The sequence below is a fragment of the Plectropomus leopardus genome, chromosome 12, assembly GCF_026936395.1.
Source record: "Plectropomus leopardus strain MGB_pleo_1.0 chromosome 12, ASM2693639v1, whole genome shotgun sequence".
Lineage (NCBI taxonomy): Eukaryota > Metazoa > Chordata > Actinopteri > Perciformes > Serranidae > Plectropomus > Plectropomus leopardus.
The window spans coordinates 11293512-11315188 of record NC_142187.1 but is presented as its reverse complement, the minus strand read 5'-3'; the positions used below and the strand labels follow the sequence as shown (position 1 = coordinate 11315188).

Below are 21677 nucleotides of genomic sequence, written 5' to 3'. Positions count from 1 at the left end.
AGAGGAGGAGCAGAATGTGGACATGGTCGTGGCTGGGGAGAAGAGGTCAAATGGTATTTATTAGCATCCACTAGCATTTAGCATGCATTAGCAGAGTTGCGCTGATCAGTGCATCATTTCATGCTGCGTTACTGTTGGTTGGTTAGTAGATGTAGATCGTAACAGTAGTAACACAGTGAAATGGTTATCCTAACTTTCTGACACTGTCAGAACTTTATCTCAGGCTGTCTTTGATCGCATGACTGTGACAACGGCCATCTTTGAACTTCTCTCACTCACCATCAAAGATATCGCCACATTTCTGTCCTGATTGTCATCTTTGGTCTGAGACAGCCCCAAACAGCACAGTGTATACCGGGCTTTAATCACAGTACCCACCAAAGATTTGTGGTAAAGGGTTAATGTTTCCTAATGTTATCCAAATTGAGGTAGATATTGCTATATTTAATGCTTCAGGTTAAGAAATACTCCTGAAAAGTAACTTCCTGTGAAACTACAGTTTTTTATCATTCTTTGTTTGCATTGTGTCAATGGCTGAAAACACAGAGCCAAACACAGGCTGCTGAATATGAAGAAAACCAAAACTTAATCCCAACCAATCCCTAAAGCTTACACTTTTCATATCTCTATATCTTCCTGACACTTCATCCACATATATGACAATATATGGGTTTAAAAAAAAAGAAGTAATAGCTGAGTTGCTGGTGATAGAAGTCATTGTAGCATTTAAAATATTCCGACAATGCTGTGTGTCTAATATGCAATTAGCATACTTAGACAAGTCTTGATGGGTTTGAATACTTATGTTCCATAGAATAATGAACAGATAAGAAATAAGCGCATGTTTTCCTCAGGACAAAAGGGAAATGCCCTGCAGTGATGACTTATTAAAAACTAAGGTCTTAGAGATTAACTCATTATGAATTCAGAGCTTTACAAACTCAGAGGTTTTTTAATTCACCCTGTATTTAATTCTACTTAGCACAGCGCTTATTTCCAAGAGACCCAGGGTTCAAAAGAGGTCTGAATTTATCTCAGAATCACCTGAATTAGTTTCTAATGACTGTAAACAGCATTCATTTAATCACAATTAAGATTCTGAACGGCTGAGTGTCAACATAACAGTGTCAGTTTCCATTTGAATATTTATTCATCACACAAAGAAACTGACGATGTAGGGTGAGGATTTGTTCTCTCTCTTTTGTTGGGTCAGGGCATTAATTAATTCTACTGTGACAAAAAGGGAATATTAAGCATCTAATTAGTCTTGGCAGAACATAAATGAGTGTAGCTATGAATAAATGACCTGCTGAATCAAGGCTGCTATTTTACACCTTTGAGGAGAATTAAAATGCATTTGCAGGTTTCACCTTTAGAGGTAAAGAGAGGGGAGATATATATAAAAGAAAAGACCAGTTTCACACCTTTATGTTCTTGTTAAAACTGTCCTCTCTCCTCTTCTCAGATTACCATTTTACCACATTATTTGCCTTCCTGGCCCTAAAGGAGAAATAATCCATTAACCCTTTGAACCTGCAGCCATTGAAGCACAAACAGCTCCACTCTGATTCAGTAGAGTCATTAGCGTCTCCATTAATTCTCCACACTCAGCAGTCCGGCTCCTGAAGACAACTATTCAAACAGCCAAGGGACTAAACAAGCATGTCTTCAGTTACTGTGAAAAAGCTCATTACAGCAGAGTGAATAAGTTCTTTCTGATATTCAGCTCAGAGAAAAAGTCACAATTCAAATGAAGTTGTGCAGGTCAAACATTACCAGACTGAACCAACAGATGAGTGGTGACATTTTGATGGTGAGCGCAGAGATGGCCCTGAGCTCTGAGAAGTGTTTCAGCTCACAGATAAAAATGCTGAATTATCATGTGATTGCTTGACCTTTGCTGATAATGGGATATCAGGTGTTTAACTATCTCTGTCGGTCTGAGCATTACTGTCAGTGTAGCTCGAGTCAAGATTTAGCAGAGCTTAAAGGAATCTAAAAGGAGCTTATGTTATGTGCTTGTGTTTTTTCTGTTTTTTTTTCTTTGAAAATGCTGTACCAGCCTTCATTAAATCTTGTTCACTTCAATGTTACATCTGATGTGAAACTTGTTTGTTGACAGGTAAAATAAAAGGTGATTCTGAAATAGTGGCACAGCTCAGGATAGACTATTTTGCTTAAAAATATCATGTGGACTACAATATCCAATGCTGTAACTGGGGGTCATGGCTTTAATGAATTGTCCAACTCATATTGGGCAGTTATGCTCTAATGTTGTGTAAGATTTCAAGTTCCACTAATCACAGGGCGATGGCAGTATGCAACAATTAAAACATCTACTGCTGCATATTCATTTTATATTTTTGGAGATGGACTGTTGTTAGGGTCTCTCTCTCTCTCTCTCTCTCTCTCTCTCTCTCTATCTCTCTCTCTCTTTATATATATATATATGTCACACTCTCGGAGCACACAGAGTTTACCCTGGCCACAAACGGAACAGAAGAGCACTAATACTGTTGCACATTAATCCCTGTGTAATCATGTTACCGAGTTAATGCTAAATCACTGCATACTCATTTATAACGGCGAGGTAAACTCACTAAATTTTACATACTATTAAGACATATGAGCCAATTAGCTGTATTATTATTCCAAGTGTACAGATATTCTTGTGATCCGCAGTGGATCATTTTATAACTTTTCAAGCAGCGTATGCTAACATACCATTCACCTCGGAAACCACCTGCAAAATTGAAAGTTATGATATATATATACTCAAAAAGTTTCACCAGAAAGGACAGGACAAATTACACTTTTACCCATTGACATTTCATAAGTCCCAGAACACTGTAGTTCCTCCACCCAACATCAAACTGACCAGTAAAATCCACAGAAATACAGTAACTAAAAACACTTTAAACTCCTTGTTTAAGTTCCATAGCCTGCAAATTCAGCTTTAAGTATCCTTCCCCAGCACCAGATAAGGCAGGTAGAATACCTTTGTTGGTGAAGAATGTGGAGCACCTTGTAAAGCCGCATATTTTTCAATCAGGAGTTAATAAAAATTGTTTCAGAGCTAAAATGAAAATACTGTAACTATTTGACTATTATTCATCAGGTAACCATAAACACAACTCAGATGAGATGATAGAGATGCTCCGTGTCTGTTGGATGTGTAAAAAAGCAACAGTTTGTAGTAATGAGTTGGTCGAGGTGTGATTTTCTTTTCTGACTTGAATCATGATGAGGATAGCAAAGGCCAGTGATGAATTTAATGTCACTATCCAGTCAGTAAAGCTGATTATACAGTTGTCCCATGTATGCATCATCTCTGCTCCTGTAACGAGCTGCTGCTCAGTAACAACTGATGCTTGGAGGTTTTGTAATAGCAGCTGATGGCTGCATGGAAATGTCCTCACCTGTTGTGGAATTGAGGTCAAACTTTCACAAGGTTTGTTTTGTTGGTGAATGCAACATTGCCTAGTGGCATCTTTCTCAATCTCTATTTCTGTCTCTCTCTCTCTCTCTCCGTGGTCAGTAATAGATGTTTACATGGGAGGAGAAATAGTTTGCTCAGATCAGTGTGGCTGCTGTCAGCAGGAGATTGGTGAAGGAAAAACTAGTGTCAGCTTTGACAGGAAGGAACCGTGCAGAGAAAAATGACCGACACTGACAGGAGGAGAGACAGAGGAGGAGTGAGAGACAGAGGAGAGAGAATGAGCTGCTAAGAGACAGACAGGCAGATGGAGACAGACGGGAAGAGGACATCATAGACGCACTGAGAGAGGAAAAAGAAGCAGAGGAAGAAATGACATATGTGAAGGAGAAACTTAATCTAAATGGAGAATGTAGCCTGAGGCAGCGCTAAATGCATTAAGAGTTAGTGAAGAGTAGGAAATTATGTTATTACCAAGGAGTGTGAAGCAGGTTATTAGACATGAATAATTGTCCAAATGTATATGTGGGCAATTTCCTTTTTATAGGTTTGGGCCCTGAAACTATGACAGCAGTACTGCAGTATTTTATAAAATGACTCAGACAAACGGGTGCACAAAACCAGTCAGATTTCAGCCCTCTCTAATTCTTCCTGTGATTTTCAGTCATTTCATTTGCCACGAGGAGCCTCTGTGGTTCCTCAAGTGCTTTGTCATGTTTGAGTAAATGATGTCGAGGGTTTACAAGTTTTTAAAAGGAAGCGTGTGTTACATTAGTTACATAATGGGAAGTGTGGGGTCTAGTCTTTTTGAATCATACTAGGAAGTGCAACACAGAGTGGTTGTGTTTCAGAGTGTTGCATCAGTGACACCTGTCACATACCAAATTGGATTGGAACTGTCAAGATAAAATTCACTCAATGTGGTGAAAAACTAGCAGTGTTTGGGCTTCATTTTTCTTCAAGCCCAGTTTTTTTTTTTTTTTTTTTTACAAATTAAAGATATTTTTCTCCACTGGACATAAGACACACCAACACTCATTAACACCTGACTTTTGTTTTTAGTGGAAAGGTTTAAATAAGCATTCACTCTGGGGACAAATGACGCTGCAGTCATCACTGGTATTTGTTGGTTCTTGCTCCGATCAACTTCATCTGGCAGTAAAGCATATATGACACCTGGGTGGATGTGCAATAATAAGTCATCACAAAATACTCTGTCTGTGTCTGTCCAAGTGGCGATCTAACATCATTCAAAATTCAGTCTGCGCTGACTGACAGAATGACTTTCGTAACATTTTGACCGAGCCTCATACTTCTTCTACTGTCTACTGTTTATTAACCATTTTTTTCCGAAAAGAAAAAGAAAGCAAAAAGGCATATGCGTCTGCTGCAGAGCTGTGTACATGGCTCTGGTTGACTGACTATGAGAAATCATCTCTCTTCACAGGGTTTCCAGAGTTAAATAAAAAAGGGTATAAAACACCTTTATTAAATATGTCAACCTCCCTTGCACACATTGTGGCATCCCTTTTGCCTTATAATGCTTCTTGAATCATTTAATATGCAGTTATGCAGACACACTGGACTGTTTACAAAGAAATTACCAACCCCTCCCTCTTTCTGTCTGGGCATTGGTGAGTCTTACTGTTTTACTGGTCAAAATTCAGGCAAATGGAGGATGCAGACTCTGCTGTGATTGCATCTTTAGTCTTTTAGCACTTTTAGTCCACTGAACAAGCAGGCAGGGTTTTGGCGTCCTTGCTTGCTCAAGTCACATACAGAACAGTTCACGGTTATAAAAGAGGTTGAGTTTGTGACTCTCCACTTATTCTCTTAACTGAGATTCTCCGTCTGAACCTGGACTTTTAGTTGTTTCATGATGTTGTCCAATCATCTGCAGTCAGTCCTTTGTCCTATAAGCAGGCTCACTTCTTGGTCCAGTCTAAATCCATCAGTGTTCTCACAGTGTCCAGTAATCTGTCGACCGTCGCTTTGTCCTAATAGAAGGTTTAGTCTGCTGACCCTCTCCTCATCATTTCACACCATTCAGTCAGTTTCTCTCTTTCAGCAGCATTTTGTTCCAGATGACAGCAGCTGTCAGTCACAGCTGACAGGTCAGAGATGCCCAGAGGTTGTTAGGACTCTCAAGCCTCCCATTGTGAAGCTCAGGGTCTAATATCACGCTTCACAACACTCCTCGAGGATCCCCAAAAATCAGTCATTCAAACAGTCAGTTGTAGAAACAGTGAAGCCACTCTAGAGCCAGAAAGTCTGAAAGCAACAAAATAAAAACTAAATCAATAACATGTAAATCTCTTAAGAAAACCAAAAATTGTAAAAAACAACAGCACTGCAGAACAAGAAACCGATTGTGTGTTGCAAATAATTACAAGTAAGAGTTGTCAGAAGTTTTGTTTTTCATGATTTTATTTTGTAAAAAGCATACAATGGCTGTTTTCATGTCAGATATATTTATTCATTTGTTAAAATATTCATAGTGAAGATTCATAACAGCACAGATGCTGTAAGAGATTATATGAACATATCTTAAACACAGAAAAAAGATTGGAGATGCTGGTTTGACCTTAGTCTTTGAGGGAAAGGAACTCACATAGTTGCAATAAACTTGAATGTGCTTAGTTTTTGGACTTGTAGAAAAGTGCTGATGTGCTGAAGTTCTTTCTCTTTTTGGAGCTTTAAGGGCTTTAAGTGGTTCCCGAGTTTTGCCAAATCAGTTGCTTGTCAGTGTGTTTCCAGATTGTGAGAAGAGTCTCAGCATGAGGAGTTGGTGCTTTTCCTGCCTTGCTGTGATAGTTCAATCACTTTTCCTCTCTGGCTTCTTTCCTTTGGCCCGCTGTCCTCTTTTTCTGCTCCAGGTTGTTGTGACATTTCTGGTACGAGGTTTAATTTACACTGTTCTTTGCTCTATGCAGCATGTTCATTTCTTAATTACCATAATTTGATATAGTGGAAATTACTGCAGTTTCTCTGAAATTACAAAGCAATCAGCATTGCCAGTACAGGCAGCATTACTGTCTGGGCTAAATTGCAATAATAAACCAGGGAGCACTTCAGTGTTATAAATAATCTACGTTAATTTAATGACCTGCCAGAAGTTGTACACTTAACCCCTGCTGCAGTTTTTTGCAGATAAATCTTTATAGCAGTACAGTAGTCTTGTTAGACAGCTCAGACGGCAGCTTCGGGATCTCATCTGCAGTTTCATCTCTGCAGATGTCAGACTTGTCACTCCTGCTCAAACTCTTTCTGAGTCTCCTGCACAGGATCTCTATCCTCACAGCGTCTGTCGACAGCCTTTTAGTTTACAAGATTGCCAAAGGTTTAGATGACAGTTGGCAACATGTTGCATTTCAGAGTGAAGAGCAACATTCAACAAGCATAAAAAGTGTGACCCTCAGGTTCTGCAGTGTGAGATCATAGGAAAACTGCTATACCTCTAGGTGGTACAGCGTCTTCTGTGAAGACAGTTCAGACAATTTAGAGTTGTTTGTAATGCAGAAAAAGTTACATGATATATTCTATGAGTTCCAGCTTATCAGGATTGAATGGGTGGTCCAGAAGGATGTGAAACTGTCAGAAACCAGGGATGCAAGATATTATCTGCATGTCACTGGTATTAGCAGTTATTGGCTTTAAAATTAAATATTGGAATCGGCCAACATGCTGATTTCTGTGATATACATACTTTTTTTTTTTTTTAATTATTGGCAACATGAATGTGTACAAAACATCGAGCCTAAGCTGAAATATTTTTCTTATTTTGCACAATGACTGAATGTTACATACATTACTAAGCATTGCATTTTATATCTCCATCTGCATGATAAAAGTATGAATAACATGATGCTAACTCCACAGTAGAATAGACTAGACGATCATTAAAATCAGGTTGGGAAAAAGTAGATATATTGATATCAGTATCTGTAATCGGCCAAATAAATCATTACGTATCACCATATCGGGTATTGGCAAAAAAAAATCCAATATCCTGCATCCCTGTCAGAAACTCAACACTGCTGCGATTGGTTGTTTTTCTGTGGTGCAAACAGTGTTGATTTTGACAGAAACCACAAAGCTTTTTCTGCCATCATTGCATCTCAGCAAAATGTGTGAAGCCCACAGGTGTATGTGGACACTGGAGGAAAGCTGAAAGAGGGCCCGCAGCCACGGGCTAGTGCCCCGCCAACCTCCCAACCTCTCTCTGTTTCTCTGGCAGAGGAGCAGAGCACAGCCTGGGTCACTGGGGCTTGCTGGAGGCTGTTTAAGGGTTGTGGGATAGAGCCAGGCAGCTGACAGTCAAGCCAAAGGTCGGTGCTCGAGGCCAAATGCCTGCTGCTGGTTGTCCTCCAGTGTTCACCCCTGGATGGGCAGTGGTTGTCTTTTTTTTCAGCAATTTCGTGCTCCTGCTCTCCGAACGTTTGTTCACTATGATTGGCCAACATTTTGCTAGCCAATGACAACACAGTAGGGCTTCCCTCCAGAGTATCCATTCTAGCATCAACCCTTTATCAGTCAGGTTTAGGGCATTTTCTCAACTAGTTGGTATTCAGGTATGTAAATGTAACTTATAACAACTTCTCATTAGCATGTGTTTGTAATGTATTGTGGCTGCAAAATTTGTGATATGACCTTGGCTTTCTACTTCCAATTTTTCATTTGCAACTGAATCTATTTTTGTAATACAGTGACAATAAAAGCTGTGTGAGGTTGTGTGGCCCATCACATGGACTTTACTGTCTTTATCTTAACACTAACAATTGCCTTTGAATTACAAAGTTGTCATAATAGAAAGAGACTATGGCTAAACAGCAATGAAAATAAGGTCCACATCACAGTAACGTAAATAACCTGTGAATGCTTAAATTAATCTCCTCAATATATCATTGTACCCACTAAGATGGCCTCTTTGTTGAGAATGGTTGTTGAAACGTTAGCGTCTCTGGACAGAACCTTTGAAACTCCTCAGTCTGTTTGCTGCAGGTCTTTCCTCTGGACTCACTGTTCACCAAGATGTCCTTGGTGCTCAGCAGGTTGGATTCAGGCTTTTAAAAAGTGCTCCATTTAAGAGTTTGTAGAGGAGCTCCCTGACCAGCAAATGCAACACAGAAGCCCACAGCAGATTAATTTATTCCAAATTCCCCAGACAGATTTGAGACACTGTTGCATGCATTTTTTCATCACCTCCATTGGTGCCTTTGCTCATAAATGTAAAGTCTTACAGTGGTTATTGATTCAGTCTCAGTTAAAATTTATAGCACTATGTATGACAAATAGTTTAAAAATTCATTAGAGGTTTTATCTACACTGCCCCTTAATTTCTTTTACCTCACCAAACAAGCATTATGATGACTTTACTTTACATTTTATGAAATAATGATGGTAATCTTCACTGTTTTCTGATTTGTTATGAACCAAATAAGTCAAGAAAATGATTAGTAGTTTGATCAATTATTAAAATATTAGTTGCAATCCTATAGGGCTGTGAGAGCTGTTTGAAGGCATAAGTGCAGTTTTTTCTATTACTATGTTGCCGCTATAATGTCAACATCTTGGCATGGAAAACATTCAGGGTAGACATTTTCCATCTGAACCTGGACATTCAGTTGTGTCCTCATGTTGCCCAGTGGACAGTGGTTAGTCCACTGATCTGTTGGCAGGTTCACTTTTTGGTCTTGTCCAAATCCATCAATGTTATTCAGTAATCTGCAGACAGTCACTCTGTTCTAATAGAGGGTTTAGTCTGCTGACCCTGACCTTGTCATTTCACACCTTTGACGCACTTTATTCTCGTTTAGCAGCATTTTGTTCCAGATGAGAGCAGTTGACGGTCACAGCTGATGAGTCAGAGATGCTCTGAGGTTGTTAGGACTCTGAAGCCTCCCATTGTGAAGCTCGGGGTCTAATATCACGCTTCACAACACTTCACACAAAAATCAGTCGTTCATCAGAGGGTTGGTTGTGCAAACAGGTATTAAGAGCAAGCTGTGTGGCCAGTTTAGAACCAAAAATTCGTCGAGCAGCAAAATGTAAATGATGTTTTTCATTTTAAAGCAAGCAACCAACGGTGTGATGAGTCAGCAAAGTGCAAGAGCTGAGTGCTGTCATCAGGTTAGTTTTTGTTACTTTGCAAAATTTCAGCCAAAATATCTTAAATAGGACCGCTGCTCTCAATTGGAGTCAGTCTGCTCAGCAGCGATCTTCGCAGTATTGAGTTCCCTTCCATACACCTGTCCAACCAATTGTGTGCAGTGCGGCTTATCACAAGCACATTGACTGGCCCACACAGCTGTCAATCATGAGATCAAACCTCTTTTCTTATAGCATTGAATAAGTAGTTAAAACCAAACTTTTTGGAAAAATGAACACTTGATCAAACATCAGGGTAATGAGAACTACCTAAAATGACAGAAACCGTCTCTGGGAAAAAGTATTTGATTTGCACTTTGATGTTTTAGTTTGGCCCACGTCTAATCTGCTAATATGAAGGAGGCGGGATTTTTGACCTGCACTGCAGTAAGCTTCCATGTGGCGATCGAGATGTTTTGGCTTCACTTTTGAGGAGCTGTCCTATCTCCCATGTTTATATACAGTCCATAGTTTAAACCAAGTACTATATACAGAGATGGAAGTCGTAACAGCTCCCAGAAAGTGGAGCCAAAAACATCTCGATTTCTCCCTGCTGGCTGGCTGCGGTTAAGGTCATAAACCCTGCCCCCTTCATATCTGCGGATTGGACATGAGTCAAACTAAAAGACTGAAGTACATGTCAAATAAATGTATTGTTCCCAAAGATGGTTTCTGTAATTTCAGGTAGTTCTTATCACCCCGCAGTATGTTATAGTATTTGTTTATCTGAGAGGTTTGGTTTTAATAAGTTATTTAATGTTATAAAAAGGGGGTTTGATTATGATATCAGGTGCCTCCAATCAGTGGCACTACTTGCGATTGGGTCGAAAACGTGTATGGGCAGGAAATCAAATCCCTGGCTCAAGTTTCTGATCACTACTGTGTAGACTCCTAATGATGTCATCGGCACAAAATGGCAACATCCATATCTGCAATATTTTAACTTAATTTTTGTACAGTGGTAGGACATAGAGATGCCATCATCCATCTTTAAATACAAGATATGGTTTTATCCAGTAATGGAGGTCTGTGGCTGCTTCTGACTGTTATAATGCATTTCAGAAACCTCCAGGGTTAACATTTTTTTCCTGGTAGACTTTCCAGTCTTTTATCACAACTGCAACTCAAAATAACCACTCACCCAAAAACTTTATATCTATGAAACAATGTAACTATTTTTAGAAACAGGTCGGTCGGATAAATTCAATAATGATGGCATACGGCAACAGTCAGTCACTCAACCCATCAGTCAGTTACTCAGTCAGTCTGTCACTCGGTGCTTTAGAGAGTCAGCAAGTGGAAAATCACCTGTCAGTTGCTCTAACAGGCTCTGGTTTCAGACAGACTTACTGTAGTCGAGCTTTTGGCAAGAATTCTTCCAGACTGCAGAACGATATTTTAGTCCTGTTCAAGCTTCAGGCTTTATTCTGAGAATTAATCTTTAAGCCTTCTTGAATTACATTTCACCAGTCACACTGAGGGTAACTGAACATATGTATAATCACAGCACTATATTTCACCTTGCTTCTATTAACCTCAGTCCATTTCTTTCCTCTCTGTCACATTTAAGAGCAGGTAAACTCTTTCTGTTATCAGTTTCACTGTCTTCAGTGAAATTACTGCAGCGTTGTCACTGTCGAAAATATCTGCAGGCAAATGCTGCTTCACTGACTCTATCTCTCTATTTATCTCCTTCTTAGTTTGTAGCAATAAACAAGAGGGTTGTTCCATCCTTTATTCACTTGAAAAGACAGAGGTAATTTGCAGAAACAACATGAATAGTTTCAAAACATGTTCTCAAGTATGTACAGGTCAGTTGTCTCAGGCAGAAAACTTTGTTGTAACACTAAAGAATTGTCAGTGAGTGGGACATTTTGTTGAGTTTACAAATCAGGATCTGATTTCCTGTGATAAAAGGAGAAATGAAAGGAATCGGCACTCTGAGCGATAAGCTTTCAGATCAACATGACATTTCAACCATTTACCGGACACTCACCACGTCTCTCTGCCTGATGCAAGATAAACAGTAATTGTATATCCTTTATATATTTGAGAAAGCTTAAGGAGCTCTGATGTCTCTTATCTTAAAAAGAGACATTTCCACTTCAGAGGCTGTTCAGTGTGTCAGTGAGATAAACGAAACACCGCTTCATAGGTACTGATAATTCATGCTATTTTCATGTATATTTTTGCTCCTGTCTGATGTTGTGTGAAAAAAAAATCTCATCTGAGTAAAGTGAATAGAGATCTGAAGCACAACTTTAACAAAGAGAGAAAGAACATTTCCATTTCTGAGGCTGTTCAGCTTAATCAGATTCACTTCAAAAAGTGCAGACATTTCACGCTTTATTCAGACATTTTTCTGTCCAAGACTTACTGAATACATTCAGTGGCCATTTAAGTGGTCGCAAAGCAAAGAGAAAAATCCCCTGTAAAGTTAAATTTTCCGCTACTGTTATTTCCATTATAACCATGTGTGTGCTCCTCGCTCATCATTTTGACTTCACAGCAGGTACAGAAAGTCAGATATGAAAGTGTATATATATATATATATATATAAGTATATTTTTGCTTATATATCCAAAGTGTGTCACATGAATGATATTCTATACAAGGTGAAATAGAGTGCTGTTTTCTGTAAGAGGCAGGAGTTTGGTATAAAGTAAGAGTGACTTAAACTGAAAGGATATCAGTCAATTTCCTCTTCTCGCAGTGATGTTTTCTCAAGTTTCTCATTAAGCTATGTCCAAACTGGTTAGGGATCCGTGGTATGAAAGCAAGCCAAAAATCCGTAAGGATGGCTTGATGCTCTGGTGATGGTTGTGAAAGGAGCAGAGGTGAGGTCACTGATGGAGGATTCATTAATTTCATTTCAGTTCAATGTCACTCCCTACAGAGGCCTTTAAAATAACAGATACAGATGTTTTCAGAGGACTTTTCAGATGGGGATTTTGTCATTGTGAGGAGGGTTGTGTAAACTTGCACCATGCACAATGACATTTAAGGACATTGTTATGTAATGTTTAACAGAGACGTGACACTGACAGTGAGGGGGAGGACTCCAAAGAACGTGGACTGAAAAAAGACGTCACTCAGAGAATCTATCCCACTCTTAAAGCAGCTGCAGTACAGAAGGGGGGAGGAGCTGAGCACAGAGGTAAGACCCCTTTCCCTGATCCACAAGGGCCTTTAAAATAACTTCTTCTGTGTGCAGTGACTATGATTTAAAGTGTGATGTGCTGTAATGTGTAACAGTGTAATGACATCTCCTTGGAGGTGGCACCAGTCAATATATACTCGAGTTTTTAAGTCCATCATCTGTTGGCTTTTGAAAAAAAATTTAATATGGACTGTTATGAATTTGATCTTTTAGTTTGTGGCATCTTTTCACGCTGCTTTGTCTGCATGGTTTTGGTCAAAGTGATGACAAAGTCATCAAAGTGAAACAGTGATGATGTCATTGTCCTTGGCTGTGCAATCGAATTCCTGTTTGTTTTTTACTCACTGCTACACTTTTCACCAGCCGCAGAAGTATGACTGGCATTGTTTTGGCCATCAGACTCGTTCTGTGTGTTGGTGTGTCATCATGGCAAAAAGTGGTCAGTAAGACATCAGTGGTAGCAGGCAGTACAACAGAAGCAGTTTCAAGTTCTTTGCCTGGTGTTTTTACGTCTATCTGTCTGTGCCCAGATTTTGTCATATGATAGCACATCAGTGCAAATTGTAGTCATAGAACTTTATGTGGTAGGTATGTGGTTGAGATCACAATGAAGGCGTTTGGAGTTGGGAGATGGGTGTGGTCCAAGCATGAGTGCCACAAGTAGCAGTGTAGGAAGCAGGGCTGTGTCCTTCAGAATTATTATTATTATTATTATTATTATTATTATTATTATTATTATTATTATTATTATCATTATTATTATTATTATTATTATTATATTATTATTACGATTCAACTGGCATAATGTTCAGAATTCTGCCAGTTGAATTGTATTTTGGCTGGTCAATACGAATATTCGAGGATTCCTTTGGTTTTCCATAGAAAGTTCTGAAGTTTGAATGGGGCTCAGCAGGACATTCAGTGTGACGGCGGCATAACCATCAAAAATTAAACAAGCTAATGCACTGATGACGGATCACAAATGGCTGATGATATTTTTTGCCGACAGTAGATATCAGAAAAACCCAAAGAACATATCCTATTTACTTGCTGTAAGCTGTAAATGCACCACTGTCAAGAACACTCACTGTGCAGCAAAATCTGGGGACCAAAATATCCCCAGAAGCACACCACACAGAAAAAAAAACGACTGCTCGACTTGAAGCAGTCTCGGTTGACTGAGGGCTGCGACTGATATTCAGATCTCAAACATTCAAGGGGCAGCCCTAGTAGGAAGTAGGGAAAGGCGCCATTGCCTCCCACCACTTTGAGTCAGTGGCCCACATTAATTTTATGTTGTGGATGGCTGGTCTGATGTAAGATAGCCTCTAGTCCTTATTTTATAATTCACTGACTGCTCTCTGTTCAGCCAAATTGCTCCTCTGGGACAGGACACCTTTGCTCCTGTTAGGTCTCTAGTTGAAAAACCTCCCTGAGGTTTCATCTATGGGCAACTCGATTTTTATCTGACTGGGTTCAGTTAAACTTAAAGCCCTGGATCCAAGGGTGTTGCTGGTAGTTCCCAAGCTCATTCTCCAGAGTCCCTGCTGCAGGCTGTCCCTGCAGTCATCCAGCTGGTTTGATAAAACTGCCTATTCAGTCTGCTCCTTCATTATCCAGCTGTTCTGCTTTTCCCTCAGTTTGTCTTTTTTCTTTCTATTTCAAGTGTTTCAGAATAGTTGGTGTCAACTAATAAGATATTGGAAAGAAATAAAGCTGCTCTGAAACGAATTCCTCAAGAATAATTTGATCTTCCCCCATCTCTGTTGGCTGACCAGCCATCCGTCCTTCAGTCTATCTGGTCTCTTTTCCATCTTCCTGCCTGTCTGCTCATCATGTTAGCCAGCCAATGCTCTAGGAGGCATTTGGACATATTTCCTCTTCTTCTTTTATGGTCTACATAATACTACTCTGCAAAGCATAGTTGTACTGATATTGAGGACAAACTGCACTTAAGTAACAATGACTTAAATGGGTAAACCGATATACATTCAATATTCACATAACAGCAAAAAAAAAAAAAAACTGTCAGAGGAAATCAACATCAAACTCTTGTGCTTAAGGAACTCTTGAACAACAAGATTAATTTCCTCTCCATGATTTTGGGCTCAAAGAGACGTCCTCTCAAAAACATTTTTAATGAAGGAGATGAATTGAAACCCCCTTTTCCTCTGTTTCTTTAATGAGGCCGTTAATGTACAAAAAGCTCCGGTGGAATCCATTTACACTGCTACTGAGCACTGTTTGACAAGCTGATTAGTTTCCTCTTGGCACTCTTCAAAATTCAAATTTGATACTCCTTTCAGGTTATCACACTTTCTAGACTTTCTGGACATTCACATTGTTTAATGACTGCATATACAGCCTTCATTAATATTGTATTTTCAGCCAAGGTGAAATCCATATGTTCTTCAGTAAAGTACACAAAGATGATCAATAGATTAACAGGGAGGGCATTGTCTTACTGTAGGAAATTGATGCGTTTGTTACTGACTGAGTTCATAAAAGTAAATGCAGCTGTTTTTGACATTGCAACATTAATCACAATTTATTTGCTGTGGCAACCTTTTTGCAACATTTCCACATTTCATTATTGCTTCCCGATAACAAAAATAGAAGGAAAAATAGAGAAAAATTGAATATTCTATATACTTTTAAATGTTACAATCTCTGAGACTTATGTCCTTTTCAGCTGTTATTTTGATGTCTGTTGTTGACTTTTGAGAGGGTAGAGTCAGTAGAGCAGAGCTGCTGTCTGCTGCTGTGTAATCCAGCAGTAAGCGTATTAATTCCTGGCAGAGACGAGTTGCGGTGAACCGACCAACAACTCGACAGTCTGAAGCTTCCAGGGGGCCGCTGCCAGTCTGATCAGCTTTGTTCCAAAACAACAAAAAAACCTGAGTTGCCCTGAAAGAGAAACCAATAGGATTAGTGAAGCTGCTGTGTGTAGTTGTCAAACATCAGTGTTCCAAGGATAAAACAGAGGAAAAGTTATACTGAGCTCACTTTTAATGCCATTTGGATCTCCTTCTTGTCTGGCCCGGTTTCATCCGTCCAGGATTATAAAAAAGCTTCAGGCTGTTATTAACTATTATTGAAACAGAGAGTAAAAAGGAAAAAAAAAACATATTTGTAGCATCAGACTGGAGAAGTCACTACAAGATGTGTGAAGGTCAGATAAGATAACTCTGTAACATGTTAAGATGTGGTCAGGCTCACCTCCACCCATCAATCTGAACCTGGGCAGAAGGTACCTTGCTCAAAGGCTCTAACTGCAATTTTTGGCAGCTTGTTTCTTCCTTTTTTCACCATTTATGACGTTAGATGTAGTAGCTTTAAAACCAAAAGAGTGTTGCATTGATCCAATTATATAAACATAGTATTCATTTCTGTAGTCATTGCTTTGATTAAATAGAAACTCACATTATCTGCCTCTGGCTGCAGATTTGCAGCACCATCCAGGCAACATCATTTCCTTAGGAAGTGTTTTTACGTTTCTTGAGTTTTTCTAATGCATCTCTGTCATTGGTCATTGGCTGTTTCAGAGAGATGAGACCAGTGATGTGACTGGCTGGAAGTGAATTATTATTTTATTTAATTTATATTCTTCCTTCACCCTTTTTCACTTTGCTGTGCTTCACTTTCCATTCACAAATGGAAAAAGACTTCAATATGACGCCTGTGCAGACGCATTGTCAGAGAGGCCAGTGAGGTATCTATGTTTCCATGTCTATGAGGTCAACAAACGTGCTTTTTTGTCTGTCTGTCTGTCTGTCTGTCTGTCTGTCTGTGTGTGTGTGTGTGTGTGTGTGTGTGTGTGTGTGTGTGTGTGTGTGTGTGTGTGTGTGTGTGTGTGTGTTTCTTTATGATTCTGTGTACACTTCTCCAATTCGAATGTTTGCGTGAGTCAGTGAGCGTGATGCAGGCAGAACTCTAAATGAGTCTGTTTTTTCCAGCAGCAGTTTGAGGAATTTGAGTAGATGGATAATTGATCTGTTAATCTGGTCAGAGCTGATCAGATTAATGGATGAGAGGAGCAGCTGCTGCCGAGGTGAACAAAAGCAAACTTTTAGACCCAGCCTAATGGACAGTTAAGTCTCACTTTAACAACACCTGGGGCCAGATGCATAAATGATGTTTACCAACAAAAAAACATGCAAACGCCTTGAGTGATACATTTCAGTATTATTTTATTTATATTCAATGCTCTATAAATTGTTTAATTTTATCATGTGGAGTATATTGTAAAGTTACTGCTACATTAATTATCTTCTGACATTTAATATTAATGACAATCAAGATTTCACAGCAACAGTGTTTTGCATAAATGTGATGAATCAGTTGTATTCTCGCTACAAATATCCACGGCTGTGTGAAATAATGGCTGCTCTTGCACCATTGGTGAACCTCTCTGATTCAACAATAAAATTGCACCTAACTCACAGTATTTTTCACCAATAGGTGTAATAAATTGTTGACGGGCAAACGTGTCAATATGGACACGGATGTTTAATGCCTTTTTGCACAGGTTTGTGTTGAACTGCGGGTGTGGAAATGAGGCTTGTCCGTGTGCACCCAGCACCATAATGACTGAGATTTATGAAACAGAATCAGGTGTACACACAGCTTTAGAAATCTGACAATAAGAATGCATATGCGTATTTCTGCCTCTGTGTGTATACACACTTTTAGCCACGAACCTACACAGAGTTTTATGCATCTGGCCACTGGTGTTTTACTGCTCCATCTGTGCACAGAGTGCGCTCTGTGCTAGAAAATCAATATGTGTTGGCAGATGTTTTGATCCTGGCGGGCCTCCACAAATAACTGCAGTAACTGCAACATGCCTTCTCCCAGTATGTCCCATCCAGCTCTGTCATAGTCAGTACAGAAAAGTCAACAAGAGGGGTCATGCACCCCAACACATTTATATTTTCCTTTTGTCAAACAAGATGAAAATTGATTATGTGTGAATTTTTAACTCTGGCTGCAGACGCCTGGGATTTTTTCTTACAATACTGACCACCAACAATACAGATTTAGCTTTTTTTCAAGGGCTAGCAGCGATGAAGACATACTGCAGACGGACAAGAGCCTGTCAGTTCAACAAAACCAAATTCCTCTCCTCTCTAAGATCAGATGAAGAGCAGCTCACCTGTAGTCTACCCAGCAGAGCCCGGAAGTGCTTCTCTGAGGAAACCTGCTGCTGTCTTAATCATCTGACTGGCAGCCTGCAGGCATTTCACACCATCTGTCAGGTTAGGATTAAACAACGCAGAACCATCCCCACCCGAGGCTCTCTTACTATCTAACAACCCTCCTTTTCACACAAAAGACTGGATCTTGTTTGCTGGGGTCTTTTTATGCACTTTCTGAGAATTTTTTTTTTCAGTCATTAATTCTTAGAAAAGTTCATTAAATCCAGACAGCAGAGGTAATTATATGAGTCATTAAAGCGCATGGCCAGTAGGTGTTTTTCGTCAATCCCTGATTAATATTACATATTCTTGCATTTAATCTCTTCATAGAGGGACTTGATTAATCATCGACCATCAGAGGACTGATGTCAGATGGACGTGAAGATCATTCGAGTGCTATTCATTTGTTTTCAATGTATAATTGAATGCTTCTTGTCTCAGAAAGCTCTTAGAGTTTATTTCATCATACCAGAGTCATATTCCACAGTGGAGGGGATTCTGATCAGAAGCAGATTTAGCCTTTTTTTGCTACAAGTTAATACACCTGCAACCCATATTGCATACTGGCTATATTTAAACCCTCATGGGACCAACTCCAGTTTTGTTTTTTTATTTTTTCATAGACTGCAGTGAAAATTACTCAGGTTCAGTAGTTTAACATCTCTACGACCACCTCAATGCTGACACTGTTTTGTTGAGATCTACCTACAAGTGCATTTAAGAAAGTTACGTAAAGAGCATCGTAAAACACATTTCCTTTTTGTTGAGAGATGGCAAGAAAGAAACCAAATTCTGATTTTTTTTTTTTCATTAAAACTAACTGAGACTTATTATTTCTATGTACTCATCATAATGAGATGAATCGATGAGGTACACAATTCAAATTTTGAACAGTTGTATCTCATTGAGGACTTTCTTATTAATATTATTAAAGTGTACCTTATATTTTTAAAGCAAAACTTCTATTCTTACTCAAGAGGTTTAATTTTTTTAGCACTAGATACATCTTTATATTTTCCTAACTTGCTTTTAACATCCTTATTTTAACAGAAAGACGGAGTAGTCCACATTTTTAGCATTGCACTCATAAAAAATCAAATCAATCCCGCAAAACCAGATATATAGTCTTGTAGCTGAGAGCTGCTAGCTTTAAACAAGGATGAGGAGCAGAAGACAGAGAACTGGTCAACTTGTTTCTGACTGATTCTTCGTAACCGCATAAAAAAACACAAAGTCTTGTATTTGAGGTCTCAGAGAGTTTAAAATGTCTATTAAAGTCTATCCATCAGTGTATCAACATTAATTGAAAGGCCAAATTAAAAAGTGACATAAAACTGGAGACAGTATTAAAATGTTTTGGCAGCTAAAAACATGACAAATTTACTTATAGAAGTTCTTGTCCTCCATTGGTTTTTTTGGGAGGAAAACAGACATAAATTGATCTCAGTCTGTAAAAACATGATAAAAGTCATGTAACTTAAAAATATTTGTATGATTTAGGTGTTATTAATGTGTGATTCATCTAATTCAAGTTTATATTGAGACAGTAAAAGTCTGTAGCATGACTTATTTCAAGTCAAGGACAAAGATGCTCAAACACGTACTGTAAAAGTGAATTTGGCCTTGTGAACACACACCTCGACACACTCACTGCCTCCAGCCTGCTCCTTTACCATGATGTGTTATTGATAGGCTGCAGGGCAAAACCATGACCTCTCTCAAGGTCACACATAAACAATGAGGTATAGTATATGAAATACTCTCTCTCTCTCTCTCTCTCTCTCTCCCCCTCCCTCTCTAACACACATACACACACAGGCACACACACACGAACAACAGTCAGGAGCATCCAACATCAAACTGAAGCAATTTCCAGGAAATACCGCAGTCAATTTAGCAAGAACGAGAAGAATAATTGTTTCCTCTTGTTGCCAAACGTCAGTGTAAATATGCCAGTAGGTGTTCCAGATGAAGATTATGTCCAGACTCACTTTATTGGCCAAATATATTAATGAGGAAAAAAGTAACACCTGCACACTTATGAGGCGATCACACCAAGACACATCACACCGACACGCATCACGCCAGGTGTGACCATTCCAAAAATCCCTTGGAAGCGCATCTGGGGGAAAAAAAGCTGGGAGCGCCTGGAGCGGGGCTGCATATGCAATACGGGGTGTGCATTGTCAAAAAGTGACAGTGCTGAATGGTGCGGCTCCGCACCTTAAGCTGAAAAGTTGAAAATCTATTAACTTTTTTCCCAACCCAAAAAACGCCAGAAAACATGACGCACATAAGTAAGAGAGGAGCGGCCAACAGACATGATGTACCATAGGAAAAGAATGGTTTTGCTTTTTACTTCATACCACTCAAGTTTAGTGATGCTGAAGTTTAATGTGCACTGCTTCTTGATAGCCTTGCACCTACATAGTGTGTGTATAATTATTCTTAAATATTTTGATACACACAAGGAATTAGACTCTGGTTGTTGGTGGGTCTTAAAATACAGATATGGATACAAGATACCAAACATAGGCAATACTCTATAAAGATATCCTGAACATGGAAGAGGCATGAAAACAGATACTGTATATGTATACATACACAATGTGACAAGATGACTATTATTAAGATTTAATGGGTGGGAAGGTTGTCTCTACAGAGTCCATTAATTCCTGATTATGGACACCTTAAAGGCATTGTACCACAAATAACTACACCTAAACATCTAGTTCATCAGAAGTCAAAACTACCTTTTAATTACATTATTTACTCCCTGTTAACACTTGTGGGTTTGACGAAAATTGCAAACCTATACCTCATTCCCTCGTCACCCTCTCAGTTTGTATGTATAACGGTCCTGTTCCATCCATTTTCTAGACGACCATGGAAGTTGCTGCGCTACTTTTTGCCGTGTGTTTTGTTCTGCTTTTAAAGCTTCAGCTACTGTGACCCTTTACCTTGACCCGTACTTGCCTGCCTATCTGTACCTGCCAGTAAATCACCAAACTGATCCTGTCTGCCTGCTTCATCTACATTTAGGTCCTATCCTTGTTCCTTGTATTGACTGCATTGTGACCCTACCCACACCTCTGAAACTGATAAACACTGTGTCAAATTTGTTTATCCATACCCATTTAGAAATTTAAAAGTGACATCCTGTGGTAAACAACACTTTGATCTGCATAGAATTGCTGTGTGCAAGTAGAAGAGCGGGTCTAAAAGGATGACCATGCACTTCCAGGTGAGATTAAATGAGTGACATTGACATTTGCTCTCACTTTGAGTTTGTGCTCAGGGGATTCAGTTTTTTAGATTTGTGATCTCTCAAATCTTTTGCCATTAAAATAGCTCTATAAAAACATGCTTTTATTTGATTGAGCACTCAGCAAGCCATTGACTCCCAAAGGGTCCTTCACTATTAAACCGCAGAGTTAGCCAGTCAGAGCTGTCGTTGTATTTTGAACCAGTGATCCCTGTGGAGAGGCAACACGTTTCTTCTGCACCACATCATCAACGATTGAGTGTGGGTTTTTTTTGTTTTTGTTTTTTTTCCTTTGCCATGGTAACTTCCAAAACTGTTGAGCAGACACTGAATAGACTTTTGAAAAACAGAAGGGAGAGCAGCATGAGAATGAGCCGAGAGAGAGAGGGACAGAGAGGCTGATAAGTGTGCTGTTTGAATGTGAATAAAACTGAAACTAAGTGAGCAATATTACAAAAAATGTGATGTAGA

At 39.2% G+C, this 21677-nt stretch overlaps 1 protein-coding gene across 2 annotated transcripts in view; it reads left to right on the top strand.

Moving 5' to 3' along the window:
* LOC121951319 (contactin-associated protein-like 4) overlaps nt 1–21677 on the top strand; it is a 200311-nt gene that overhangs the window by 36324 nt on the left and 142310 nt on the right. For both annotated transcript variants that reach the window (XM_088085078.1, XM_042497596.2), the window contains exon 4: nt 12614–12740. The gene's annotated coding sequence lies outside the window, so the exon portion shown is untranslated. The remainder of the gene's footprint in view (nt 1–12613; nt 12741–21677) is intronic.